The sequence below is a fragment of the Mustela lutreola genome, chromosome 18, assembly GCF_030435805.1.
Source record: "Mustela lutreola isolate mMusLut2 chromosome 18, mMusLut2.pri, whole genome shotgun sequence".
In the NCBI taxonomy this organism is placed as follows: domain Eukaryota; kingdom Metazoa; phylum Chordata; class Mammalia; order Carnivora; family Mustelidae; genus Mustela; species Mustela lutreola.
Genome location: NC_081307.1, coordinates 553679 through 566965, shown reverse-complemented (window position 1 = coordinate 566965; position 13287 = coordinate 553679).

The following is a 13287-nucleotide window of genomic DNA, read 5'->3' as shown; positions in this document are numbered from 1 at the left end:
GCGCGGGGTAGAAGGGGAAGGAGTGGCGACAGTCCCCCAAAGCTCCCTGTTCAGTGCACGGGCCTTGTGCAGGGATCCTGTCACCTCTGCTTTCCTGTGGCGAAAGCACTGGCTTAGTCGGCGAGTCTGCCTGAGCGCCAGAGCTAAAGCCAAGCGATGCCTACACAGGGAGATGGTAGTGTGCATAGAGTGCCATCCTAGGCTACGCACGCCACTGCAGGGTTGTGGCTGTGTCTGCTTAGTTCGGCCTGGCAGAGTGAAACTAGGACGCGAACATGGAGCCCGGGAAAGCAAGGCCCAAGAGGCACCATCTCTCCCGCAGCTCTTCTTCCTTGACGCGACAGAGAGAATGACCAAAGACTTGCTGAGGAAGCAACAGTGAAGTGCGGTTCGTGCCAAGCTGAAAACCTCTGCGAAAGCATAGCAGTCGCTGGGAAATCAGAGTCCTTTCTGTGGGCTGCAGTTGCTGCTTGCCTTAGCCTAGTATTCGTAGTAGGATTGGAGAAACCCGTATAGATGAAAGCCTCTTTGCTCGGGCATCCACTCTGGGAAAGCACAGCATTCTTTGGGAAATCAGAGTCGCGTCTGAGGGATGCTCCTGTGGGCCTGAGCTGGTCTCCTCAGCAGGGTGGAATCAATCTTCATAGAGCTAAATCTCTTTTCCTGGGCATCCCCTCTACCTGAGAGAGAAGCGCGATTGCGCCTGTGGGAAGAGCCTTAAGGAAATGACACGTTGTTCACTGCGCTCCCCAGGAGCATATTTGTGGAAGGTGCAGCAAGCTGCCCAGGGAGAAGAACAAGAGCCGTTGGCCTTCTGGTGTGAAAACGGTTGCGAAGCAGGAGAGCCGTCCCTGGCAGGCACAGCGGCCAGAGGCAATACAAGTGTCACCGGCTCCCTGTGCAGAGAGAAGGAAGCCTGGCTGCTAAGGAGTCAGGAGGGGATGTGGTGGGCAGGGCGCGTGCTCCACTGTTAGGAAGGAGTATGGGTAGAAAGCATGGCTGTCCTGAGCCTCTGGGCCCAAAGAGATAGCAGCTCCTTGGCCACCTGTCCCTGGGGCAGACATGCACTAGCCACCACGCGCCTACGTTGAACTCGCAGAAACAGCTCCCTGAAATAACAGGGAGTCAGATGCCGTCTTCCTCCATGATGTGCAAGCTTGGAGAAGGCACGGCGTTTAAGGGAAAGGAGTGGGGACAGTCCCCCAAAGCTCCCAATTCAGTGCACGGGCCGTGTGCAGGGATCCTGTCACCTCTCCTTTCGTGTGGGGAAAGCACTGGCCTAGTCGGCGAGTCCGTCTGAGCGCCAGAGTAAATGGCCAAACGATGCCTACAATGGGAGAATGTAGTGTGCATAGTGTGCCATCCTAGGCTACGCATGCTCCTGAAGGGTTGTGGCTGTGTCTGCTTAGTTCGGCCTGGCAGGGTGAATCCAGGAAGCGAACATGGAGTCCGGGAAAGCAAGGCCCAAGAGGCACCATCTCTCCCAAAGCTCTTCTTCTCTGGTGCGACTGAAGGCTTGCTGAGGAAGCAGAAGCGAAGTGCTGTTCGCTCCAAGCCAAAGCCTCTGCGAAAGCACAGCATTCGCTGAGAAATGTTCTGCGGGCTGCTGCTTCTTGCCTGAGCCCAGCCTCGCGGTAGGAGAAACACGCATACAGCGAAAGCCTCTTTGCCTGGGCATCTCCTCTGGGAAAGCACAGCGTTCCTTGGGAAATCAGAGTTGGGTTTGGGGATGCTGCTGCAGCTTGCCTGGGCTAGTCTCCGCAGCTCGGTGGAAGATACCCGCATGGAGCGAAATACCCTTTGCCCTAGCATCCCCTCTGCCTGAGAGGGAATCAAGTGTAGGGAAGGCGCAGCACGCCGCCCCGGAGAAGAGAAGGAGCCGTTGGCCTTGGGGTCGGGAAACGGTCGGGAAGCAGGATAGCCTGCCGTGGCACGAACAGCAGGCCAGTGGCAAGACAAGTGTCACCCGCTCTCTGTGCAGAGTTGGAAGCCTGGCTGCTAAGGAGACATGAGGGGACGATTAGGGCATGGTCACATGCTCCTCTGTGAGGAAGGAGTCTGGGCAGAAGGCAGGCCTCTCCTGTGCCTCTGGTCCCAAGTGGACAGCATCTCCTTGGCCACCTGTCCCAAGGGCAGACTTGGACTTGCCACCAGGTGCCATACGCCGAACTCGCAGTAACAACCCCATGGAGAAACGTGCAGTCAGATGCTGTCTTCCACCACGATGTGGCAGCGATGTGGGTGGCAGTGGGTGTGCCGGGGAAAGAGTGGAGACAGTCCCCCACAGTACCGCATCCCAGTGCACGGCCGTGTGCAGGGATTCTGTCGCCTCCTCTCTCCCGTGGTGAAGGCACTGGCCTAGACCCCTAGTCTGCCTGAGCGCCAGAGCTAAAGCAAAGCCTTACCTACCCCAGCAGATGGTATTAGGCATAGAGTGCCTTGCTAGAACATGCACGCTGCAGCAGGGTTGTGTCTGTGTCTGCTTACTTCGGCATAGCAAGGTGAACCCTGGGCGTGAACATGGAGCCCTGGAAAGCAAGGTCCAAGAGGCACCAGCTCTCCCGCGGCTCTTCTTCCCTGCCGCGGCAGAGCGAACACACAAAGCCTTGCTGAGGAAGCAGCAGTGAAGTGCGGTTTGTGCCAAGCTGAAAACCTCTGTGAAAGTATAGCAGTCACTGGGAAATCAGAGTCGGTTCTGTGGGCTGCTGTGGCTGCTTGCCTTAGCCTAGTATTCGCAGAAATATGGGAGAAACCCGCGAGGAGCGAAAGACTCTTTGTCCGGCATCCCCTCTGGGAGAGCACAGCATTCTTTGGGAAATCAGAGTCGGGTCTGTGGGATGCTCCTGTTAGCCTGATCTGGTCTCCAAAGCACGGTGTAATAAACCCGCATGGAGCGAAATCTTCTTTGCCTGGGCATCCCCTCTGCCTGAGAGAGACGCGCGGTTGCGCCTGCGGAAAGACCCTTAAGGAAAGGGACACTGCGCTCCCCAGGAGCATGTCTGTGGAAGGTGCAGCACGCTCCCCGGGGAGAAGAACAGGAGCCGTTGGCCTTCTGGTCTGGAAACGGTTGCGAAGCAGGAGAGCCGGCCCTGGCAGGCACAGCGGCCAGTGGCAATACAAGTGTCACCCGCTCCCAGTGCAGAGAGACAGAAGCCTGGCTGCTAAGGAGAAAGGAGGGGATGATTACGGCAGGATGCGTGCTCCACTCTTAGGAAAGAGTCTGGGCAAAAAGCATGCTTGTCCTGAGCCTCTGGGCCCAAAGAGATAGCAGCTCCTTGGTCACCTGTCCCTGGGGCAGACATGCGCTAGCCACCAGGCGCCTACCCTGAACTCGCAGAAACAGCTCCCTGAAATAACGGGGAGTCAGATGCCGTCTTCCTCCAGGATGTGGAAGCGTGGATTTGGCGCGGGGTAGAAGGGGAAGGAGTGGCAACAGTCCCCCAAAGCTCCCTGTTCAGTGCACGGGCCTTGTGCAGGGATCCTGTCACCTCTGCTTTCCTGTGGCGAAAGCACTGGCCTAGTCGGCGAGTCTGCCTGAGCGCCAGAGCTAAAGCCAAGCGATGCCTACACAGGGAGATGGTAGTGTGCATAGAGTGCCATCCTAGGCTACGCACGCCACTGCAGGGTTGTGGCTGTGTCTGCTTAGTTCGGCCTGGCAGAGTGAAACTAGGACGCGAACATGGAGCCCGGGAAAGCAAGGCCCAAGAGGCACCATCTCTCCCGCAGCTCTTCTTCCTTGACGCGACAGAGAGAATGACCAAAGACTTGCTGAGGAAGCAACAGTGAAGTGCGGTTCGTGCCAAGCTGAAAACCTCTGCGAAAGCATAGCAGTCGCTGGGAAATCAGAGTCCTTTCTGTGGGCTGCAGTTGCTGCTTGCCTTAGCCTAGTATTCGTAGTAGGATTGGAGAAACCCGTATAGATGAAAGCCTCTTTGCTCGGGCATCCACTCTGGGAAAGCACAGCATTCTTTGGGAAATCAGAGTCGCGTCTGAGGGATGCTCCTGTGGGCCTGAGCTGGTCTCCTCAGCAGGGTGGAATCAACCGGCATAGAGCTAAATCCTCTTTTCCTGGGCATCCCCTCTACCTGAGAGAGAAGCGCGATTGCGCCTGTGGGAAGAGCCTTAAGGAAATGACACGTTGTTCACTGCGCTCCCCAGGAGCATATTTGTGGAAGGTGCAGCAAGCTGCCCAGGGAGAAGAACAAGAGCCGTTGGCCTTCTGGTGTGAAAACGGTTGCGAAGCAGGAGAGCCGGCCCTGGCAGGCACAGCGGCCAGAGGCAATACAAGTGTCACCGGCTCCCAGTGCAGAGAGAAGGAAGCCTGGCTGCTAAGGAGTCAGGAGGGGATGTGGTGGGCAGGGCGCGTGCTCCACTGTTAGGAAGGAGTCTGGGTAGAAAGCATGCCTGTCCTGAGCCTCTGGGCCCAAAGAGATAGCAGCTACTTGGCCACCTGTCCCTGGGGCAGACATGCACTAGCCACCACGCGCCTACGTTGAACTCGCAGAAACAGCTCCCTGAAATAACAGGGAGTCAGATGCCGTCTTCCTCCATGATGTGCAAGCTTGGAGGAGGCACGGCGTTTAAGGGAAAGGAGTGGGGACAGTACCCCAAAGCTCCCAATTCAGTGCACGGGCCGTGTGCTGGGATCCTGTCACCTCTCCTTTCCTGTGGGGAAAGCACTGGCCTAGTCCGCGAGTCCGCCTGAGCGCCAGAGTAAAAGGCCAAACGATGCCTAACCTGGGAGATGGTAGTGTGCATAGTGTGCCATCCTAGGCTACGCACGCTCCTGAAGGGTTGTGGCTGTGTCTGCTTAGTTTGGCCTGGCAGGGTGAACCCAGGAAGCGAACATGGAGTCCGGGAAAGCAAGGCCCAAGAGGCACCATCTCTCCCAAAGCTCTTCTTCCCTGGTGCGACTGAAGGCTTGTTGAGGAAGCAGCAGCGAAGTGCTGTTCGCTCCATGCCAAAGCCTCTGCGAAAGCACAGCATTCGCTGAGAAATGTTCTGCGGGCTGCTGCTTCTTGCCTGAGCCCAGCCTCGCGGTAGGAGAAACACGCATACAGCGAAAGCCTCTTTGCCTGGGCATCTCCTCTGGGAAAGCACAGCGTTCCTTGGGAAATCAGAGTTGGGTTTGGGGATGCTGCTGCAGCTTGCCTGGGCTAGTCTCCGTAGCTCGGTGGAAGATACCCGCATGGAGCGAAATACCCTTTGCCCTAGCATCCCCTCTGCCTGAGAGGGAATCAAGTGTAGGGAAGGCGCAGCACGCCGCCCGGAGAAGAGAAGGAGCCGTTGGCCTTGGGGTCGGGAAACGCTCGGGAAGCAGGATAGCCTGCCGTGGCACGAACAGCAGGCCAGTGGCAAGACAAGTGTCACCGGCTCTCTGTGCAGAGTTGGAAGCCTGGCTGCGAAGGAGACATGAGGGGACGACTAGGGCATGTTCGCGTGCTCCACTCTGAGGAAGGAGTCTGGGCAGAAGGCAGGCCTCTCTTGTGCCTCTGGTCCCAAGGGTACAGCATCTCCTTGGCCACCTGTCCCAAGGGCAGACTTGGACTTGCCACCAGGTGCCATACGCCGAACTCGCAGTAACAACCCCATGGAGAAACGTGCAGTCAGATGCTGTCTTCAACCACAATGTGGCAGCGATGTGGGTGGCAGGGGGTGTGCCAGGGAAAGAGTGGAGACAGTCCCCCACAGTACCCCATCCCAGTGCACGGGCCGTGTGCAGGGATTCTGTCGCCTCCTCTCTCCTGTGGTGAAGGCACTGGCCTAGACCCCGAGTCTGCCGTAGAGCCAGAGCAAAAAGCAAAGCCTAATCTACCCCAGGAGATGGTAATAGGCATAGAGTGCCATGCTAGGCCAAGCTCACTGCTGCAGGGTTGTGAGTTTGTCTGCTTATTTCAGCATAGCAAGGTAAATCCCGGGCTAAACTCGGAGCCAGGGAAATCAAATGCCAAAGGCACCACCTTTCCCGCAGCACTTCTTCCCTGCCCCGCAGAGTGAACACCCAATGCCTTTCTGAGGAAGCAGCAGCGAAGTGCGGTTCGTGCCAAGCTGAAAACCTCTGCGAAAGCATAGCAGTCGCTGGGAAATCAGAGTCCGTTCTGTGGGCAGCAGTTGCTGCTTGCCTTAGCCTAGTATTCGTAGTAGGATTGGAGAAACCCGTATAGATGAAAGCCTCTTTGCTCGGGCATCCACTCTGGGAAAGCACAGCATTCTTTGGGAAATCAGAGTCGGGTCTGAGGGATGCTCTTGTGGGCCTGAGCTGGTCTCCTCAGCAGGGTGGAATCAACCGGCATGGAGCGAAATCCTCTTTGCCTGGGCATCCCCTCTGCCTGAGAGAGAAGCGCGATTGCGCCTGTGGGAAGAGCCTTAAGGAAATGACACGTTGTTCACTGCGCTCCCCAGGAGCATATTTGTGGAAGGTGCAGCAAGCTGCCCAGGGAGAAGAACAAGAGCCGTTGGCCTTCTGGTGTGAAAACGGTTGCGAAGCAGGAGAGCCGGCCCTGGCAGGCACAGCGGCCAGAGGCAATACAAGTGTCACCGGCTCCCTGTGCAGAGAGAAGGAAGCCTGGCTGCTAAGGAGTCAGGAGGGGATGTGGTGGGCAGGGCGCGTGCTCCACTGTTAGGAAGGAGTCTGGGTAGAAAGCATGGCTGTCCTGAGCCTCTGGGCCCAAAGAGATAGCAGCTCCTTGGCCACCTGTCCCTGGGGCAGACATGCACTAGCCACCACGCGCCTACGTTGAACTCGCAGAAACAGCTCCCTGAAATAACAGGGAGTCAGATGCCGTCTTCCTCCATGATGTGCAAGCTTGGAGAAGGCACGGCGTTTAAGGGAAAGGAGTGGGGACAGTCCCCCAAAGCTCCCAATTCAGTGCACGGGCCGTGTGCAGGGATCCTGTCACCTCTCCTTTCGTGTGGGGAAAGCACTGGCCTAGTCGGCGAGTCCGTCTGAGCGCCAGAGTAAATGGCCAAACGATGCCTACAATGTGAGAATGTAGTGTGCATAGTGTGCCATCCTAGGCTACGCATGCTCCTGAAGGGTTGTGGCTGTGTCTGCTTAGTTCGGCCTGGCAGGGTGAATTCAGGAAGCGAACATGGAGTCCGGGAAAGCAAGGCCCAAGAGGCACCATCTCTCCCAAAGCTCTTCTTCTCTGGTGCGACTGAAGGCTTGCTGAGGAAGCAGAAGCGAAGTGCTGTTCGCTCCAAGCCAAAGCCTCTGCGAAAGCACAGCATTCGCTGAGAAATGTTCTGCGGGCTGCTGCTTCTTGCCTGAGCCCAGCCTCGCGGTAGGAGAAACACGCATACAGCGAAAGCCTCTTTGCCTGGGCAACTCCTCTGGGAAAGCACAGCGTTCCTTGGGAAATCAGAGTTGGGTTTGGGGATGCTGCTGCAGCTTGCCTGGGCTAGTCTCCGCAGCTCGGTGGAAGATACCCGCATGGAGCGAAATACCCTTTGCCCTAGCATCCCCTCTGCCTGAGAGGGAATCAAGTGTAGGGAAGGCGCAGCACGCCGCCCCGGAGAAGAGAAGGAGCCGTTGGCCTTGGGGTCGGGAAACGGTCGGGAAGCAGGATAGCCTGCCGTGGCACGAACAGCAGGCCAGTGGCAAGACAAGTGTCACCCGCTCTCTGTGCAGAGTTGGAAGCCTGGCTGCTAAGGAGACATGAGGGGACGATTAGGGCATGGTCACATGCTCCTCTGTGAGGAAGGAGTCTGGGCAGAAGGCAGGCCTCTCCTGTGCCTCTGGTCCCAAGTGGACAGCATCTCCTTGGCCACCTGTCCCAAGGGCAGACTTGGACTTGCCACCAGGTGCCATATGCCGAACTCGCAGTAACAACCCCATGGAGAAACGTGCAGTCAGATGCTGTCTTCCACCACGATGTGGCAGCGATGTGGGTGGCAGTGGGTGTGCCGGGGAAAGAGTGGAGACAGTCCCCCACAGTACCGCATCCCAGTGCACGGCCGTGTGCAGGGATTCTGTCGCCTCCTCTCTCCCGTGGTGAAGGCACTGGCCTAGACCCCTAGTCTGCCTGAGCGCCAGAGCTAAAGCAAAGCCTTACCTACCCCAGCAGATGGTATTAGGCATAGAGTGCCTTGCTAGAACATGCACGCTGCAGCAGGGTTGTGTCTGTGTCTGCTTACTTCGGCATAGCAAGGTACCCTGGGCGTGAACATGGAGCCCTGGAAAGCAAGGTCCAAGAGGCACCAGCTCTCCCGCGCCTCTTCTTCCCTGCCGCGGCAGAGCGAACACACAAAGCCTTGCTGAGGAAGCAGCAGTGAAGTGCGGTTTGTGCCAAGCTGAAAACCTCTGTGAAAGTATAGCAGTCACTGGGAAATCAGAGTCGGTTCTGTGGGCTGCTGTGGCTGCTTGCCTTAGCCTAGTATTCGCAGAAATATGGGAGAAACCCGCGAGGAGCGAAAGACTCTTTGTCCGGCATCCCCTCTGGGAAAGCACAGCATTCTTTGGGAAATCAGAGTCGGGTCTGTGGGATGCTCCTGTTAGCCTGATGTGGTCTCCAAAGCACGGTGTAATAAACCCGCATGGAGCGAAATCTTCTTTGCCTGGGCATCCCCTCTGCCTGAGAGAGACGCGCGGTTGCGCCTGCGGAAAGACCCTTAAGGAAAGGGACACTGCGCTCCCCAGGAGCATGTCTGTGGAAGGTGCAGCACGCTCCCCGGGGAGAAGAACAGGAGCCGTTGGCCTTCTGGTCTGGAAACGGTTGCGAAGCAGGAGAGCCGGCCCTGGCAGGCACAGCGGCCAGTGGCAATACAAGTGTCACCCGCTCCCAGTGCAGAGAGACAGAAGCCTGGCTGCTAAGGAGAAAGGAGGGGATGATTACGGCAGGATGCGTGCTCCACTCTTAGGAAAGAGTCTGGGCAAAAAGCATGCTTGTCCTGAGCCTCTGGGCCCAAAGAGATAGCAGCTCCTTGGTCACCTGTCCCTGGGGCAGACATGCACTAGCCACCAGGCGCCTACCCTGAACTCGCAGAAACAGCTCCCTGAAATAACGGGGAGTCAGATGCCGTCTTCCTCCAGGATGTGGAAGCGTGGATTTGGCGCAGGGTAGAAGGGGAAGGAGTGGCGACAGTCCCCCAAAGCTCCCTGTTCAGTGCACGGGCCTTGTGCAGGGATCCTGTCACCTCTGCTTTCCTGTGGCGAAAGCACTGGCCTAGTCGGCGAGTCTGCCTGAGCGCCAGAGCTAAAGCCAAGCGATGCCTACACAGGGAGATGGTAGTGTGCATAGAGTGCCATCCTAGGCTACGCACGCCACTGCAGGGTTGTGGCTGTGTCTGCTTAGTTCGGCCTGGCAGAGTGAAACTAGGACGCGAATATGGAGCCCGGGAAAGCAAGGCCCAAGAGGCACCATCTCTCCCGCAGCTCTTCTTCCTTGACGCGACAGAGAGAATGACCAAAGACTTGCTGAGGAAGCAACAGTGAAGTGCGGTTCGTGCCAAGCTGAAAACCTCTGCAAAAGCATAGCAGTCGCTGGGAAATCAGAGTCCTTTCTGTGGGCTGCAGTTGCTGCTTGCCTTAGCCTAGTATTCGTAGTAGGATTGGAGAAACCCGTATAGATGAAAGCCTCTTTGCTCGGGCATCCACTCTGGAAAAGCACAGCATTCTTTGGGAAATCAGAGTCGCGTCTGAGGGATGCTCCTGTGGGCCTGAGCTGGTCTCCTCAGCAGGGTGGAATCAACCGGCATAGAGCTAAATCCTCTTTTCCTGGGCATCCCCTCTACCTGAGAGAGAAGCGCGATTGCGCCTGTGGGAAGAGCCTTAAGGAAATGACACGTTGTTCACTGCGCTCCCCAGGAGCATATTTGTGGAAGGTGCAGCAAGCTGCCCAGGGAGAAGAACAAGAGCCGTTGGCCTTCTGGTGTGAAAACGGTTGCGAAGCAGGAGAGCCGGCCCTGGCAGGCACAGCGGCCAGAGGCAATACAAGTTTCACCGGCTCCCAGTGCAGAGAGAAGGAAGCCTGGCTGCTAAGGAGTCAGGAGGGGATGTGGTGGGCAGGGCGCGTGCTCCACTGTTAGGAAGGAGTCTGGGTAGAAAGCATGCCTGTCCTGAGCCTCTGGGCCCAAAGAGATAGCAGCTACTTGGCCACCTGTCCCTGGGGCAGACATGCACTAGCCACCACGCGCCTACGTTGAACTCGCAGAAACAGCTCCCTGAAATAACAGGGAGTCAGATGCCGTCTTCCTCCATGATGTGCAATTTGGAGGAGGCACGGCGTTTAAGGGAAAGGAGTGGGGACAGTACCCCAAAGCTCCCAATTCAGTGCACGGGCCGTGTGCTGGGATCCTGTCACCTCTCCTTTCCTGTGGGGAAAGCACTGGCCTAGTCCGCGAGTCCGCCTGAGCGCCAGAGTAAAAGGCCAAACGATGCCTAACCTGGGAGATGGTAGTGTGCATAGTGTGCCATCCTAGGCTACGCACGCTCCTGAAGGGTTGTGGCTGTGTCTGCTTAGTTTGGCCTGGCAGGGTGAACCCAGGAAGCGAACATGGAGTCCGGGAAAGCAAGGCCCAAGAGGCACCATCTCTCCCAAAGCTCTTCTTCCCTGGTGCGACTGAAGGCTTGTTGAGGAAGCAGCAGCGAAGTGCTGTTCGCTCCAAGCCAAAGCCTCTGCGAAAGCACAGCATTCGCTGAGAAATGTTCTGCGGGCTGCTGCTTCTTGCCTGAGCCCAGCCTCGCGGTAGGAGAAACACGCATACAGCGAAAGCCTCTTTGCCTGGGCATCTCCTCTGGGAAAGCACAGCGTTCCTTGGGAAATCAGAGTTGGGTTTGCGGATGCTGCTGCTGCTTGCCTGGGCTAGTCTCCGCAGCTCGGTGGAAGATACCCGCATGGAGCGAAATACCCTTTGCCCTAGCATCCCCTCTGCCTGAGAGGGAATCAAGTGTAGGGAAGGCGCAGCACGCCGCCCGGAGAAGAGAAGGAGCCGTTGGCCTTGGGGTCGGGAAACGCTCGGGAAGCAGGATAGCCTGCCGTGGCACGAACAGCAGGCCAGTGGCAAGACAAGTGTCACCGGCTCTCTGTGCAGAGAGTTGGAAGCCTGGCTGCGAAGGAGACATGAGGGGACGACTAGGGCATGTTCGCGTGCTCCACTCTGAGGAAGGAGTCTGGGCAGAAGGCAGGCCTCTCTTGTGCCTCTGGTCCCAAGGGTACAGCATCTCCTTGGCCACCTGTCCCAAGGGCAGACTTGGACTTGCCACCAGGTGCCATACGCCGAACTCGCAGTAACAACCCCATGGAGAAACGTGCAGTCAGATGCTGTCTTCAACCACAATGTGGCAGCGATGTGGGTGGCAGGGGGTGTGCCAGGGAAAGAGTGGAGACAGTCCCCCACAGTACCCCATCCCAGTGCACGGGCCGTGTGCAGGGATTCTGTCGCCTCCTCTCTCCTGAGGTGAAGTAACTGGCCTAGACCCCGAGTCTGCCGTAGAGCCAGAGCAAAAAGCAAAGCCTAATCTACCCCAGGAGATGGTAATAGGCATAGAGTGCCATGCTAGGCCAAGCTCACTGCTGCAGGGTTGTGTCTTTGTCTGCTTATTTCAGCATAGCAAGGTAAATCCCGGGCTAAACTCGGAGCCAGGGAAATCAAATGCCAAGAGGCACCACCTTTCCCGCAGCACTTCTTCCCTGCCCCGCAGAGTGAACACCCAATGCCTTTCTGAGGAAGCAGCAGCGAAGTGCGGTTCGTGCCAAGCTGAAAACCTCTGCGAAAGCATAGCAGTCGCTGGGAAATCAGAGTCCGTTCTGTGGGCAGCAGTTGCTGCTTGCCTTAGCCTAGTATTCGTAGTAGGATTGGAGAAACCCGTATAGATGAAAGCCTCTTTGCTCGGGCATCCACTCTGGGAAAGCACAGCATTCTTTGGGAAATCAGAGTCGGGTCTGAGGGATGCTCTTGTGGGCCTGAGCTGGTCTCCTCAGCAGGGTGGAATCAACCGGCATGGAGCGAAATCCTCTTTGCCTGGGCATCCCCTCTGCCTGAGAGAGAGGCGCGATTGCGCCTGTGGGAAGAGCCTTAAGGAAATGACACGTTGTTCACTGCGCTCCCCAGGAGCATATTTGTGGAAGGTGCAGCAAGCTGCCCAGGGAGAAGAACAAGAGCCGTTGGCCTTCTGGTGTGAAAACGGTTGGAAAGCAGGAGAGCCGGCCCTGGCAGGCACAGCGGCCAGAGGCAATACAAGTGTCACCGGCTCCCTGTGCAGAGAGAAGGAAGCCTGGCTGCTAAGGAGTCAGGAGGGGATGTGGTGGGCAGGGCGCGTGCTCCACTGTTAGGAAGGAGTCTGGGTAGAAAGCATGCCTGTCCTGAGCCTCTGGGCCCAAAGAGATAGCAGCTACTTGGCCACCTGTCCCTGGGGCAGACATGCACTAGCCACCACGCGCCTACGTTGAACTCGCAGAAACAGCTCCCTGAAATAACAGGGAGTCAGATGCCGTCTTCCTCCAGGATGTGCAAGCTTGGAGAAGGCACGGCGTTTAAGGGAAAGGAGTGGGGACAGTCCCCCAAAGCTCCCAATTCAGTGCACGGGCCGTGTGCAGGGATCCTGTCACCTCTCCTTTCGTGTGGGGAAAGCACTGGCCTAGTCGGCGAGTCCGTCTGAGCGCCAGAGTAAATGGCCAAACGATGCCTACAATGGGAGAATGTAGTGTGCATAGTGTGCCATCCTAGGCTACGCATGCTCCTGAAGGGTTGTGGCTGTGTCTGCTTAGTTCGGCCTGGCAGGGTGAATCCAGGAAGCGAACATGGAGTCCGGGAAAGCAAGGCCCAAGAGGCACCATCTCTCCCAAAGCTCTTCTTCTCTGGTGCGACTGAAGGCTTGCTGAGGAAGCAGAAGCGAAGTGCTGTTCGCTCCAAGCCAAAGCCTCTGCGAAAGCACAGCATTCGCTGAGAAATGTTCTGCGGGCTGCTGCTTCTTGCCTGAGCCCAGCCTCGCGGTAGGAGAAACACGCATACAGCGAAAGCCTCTTTGCCTGGGCATCTCCTCTGGGAAAGCACAGCGTTCCTTGGGAAATCAGAGTTGGGTTTGGGGATGCTGCTGCAGCTTGCCTGGGCTAGTCTCCGCAGCTCGGTGGAAGATACCCGCATGGAGCGAAATACCCTTTGCCCTAGCATCCCCTCTGCCTGAGAGGGAATCAAGTGTAGGGAAGGCGCAGCACGCCGCCCCGGAGAAGAGAAGGAGCCGTTGGCCTTGGGGTCGGGAAACGGTCGGGAAGCAGGATAGCCTGCCGTGGCACGAACAGCAGGCCAGTGGCAAGACAAGTGTCACCCGCTCTCTGTGCAGAGTTGGAA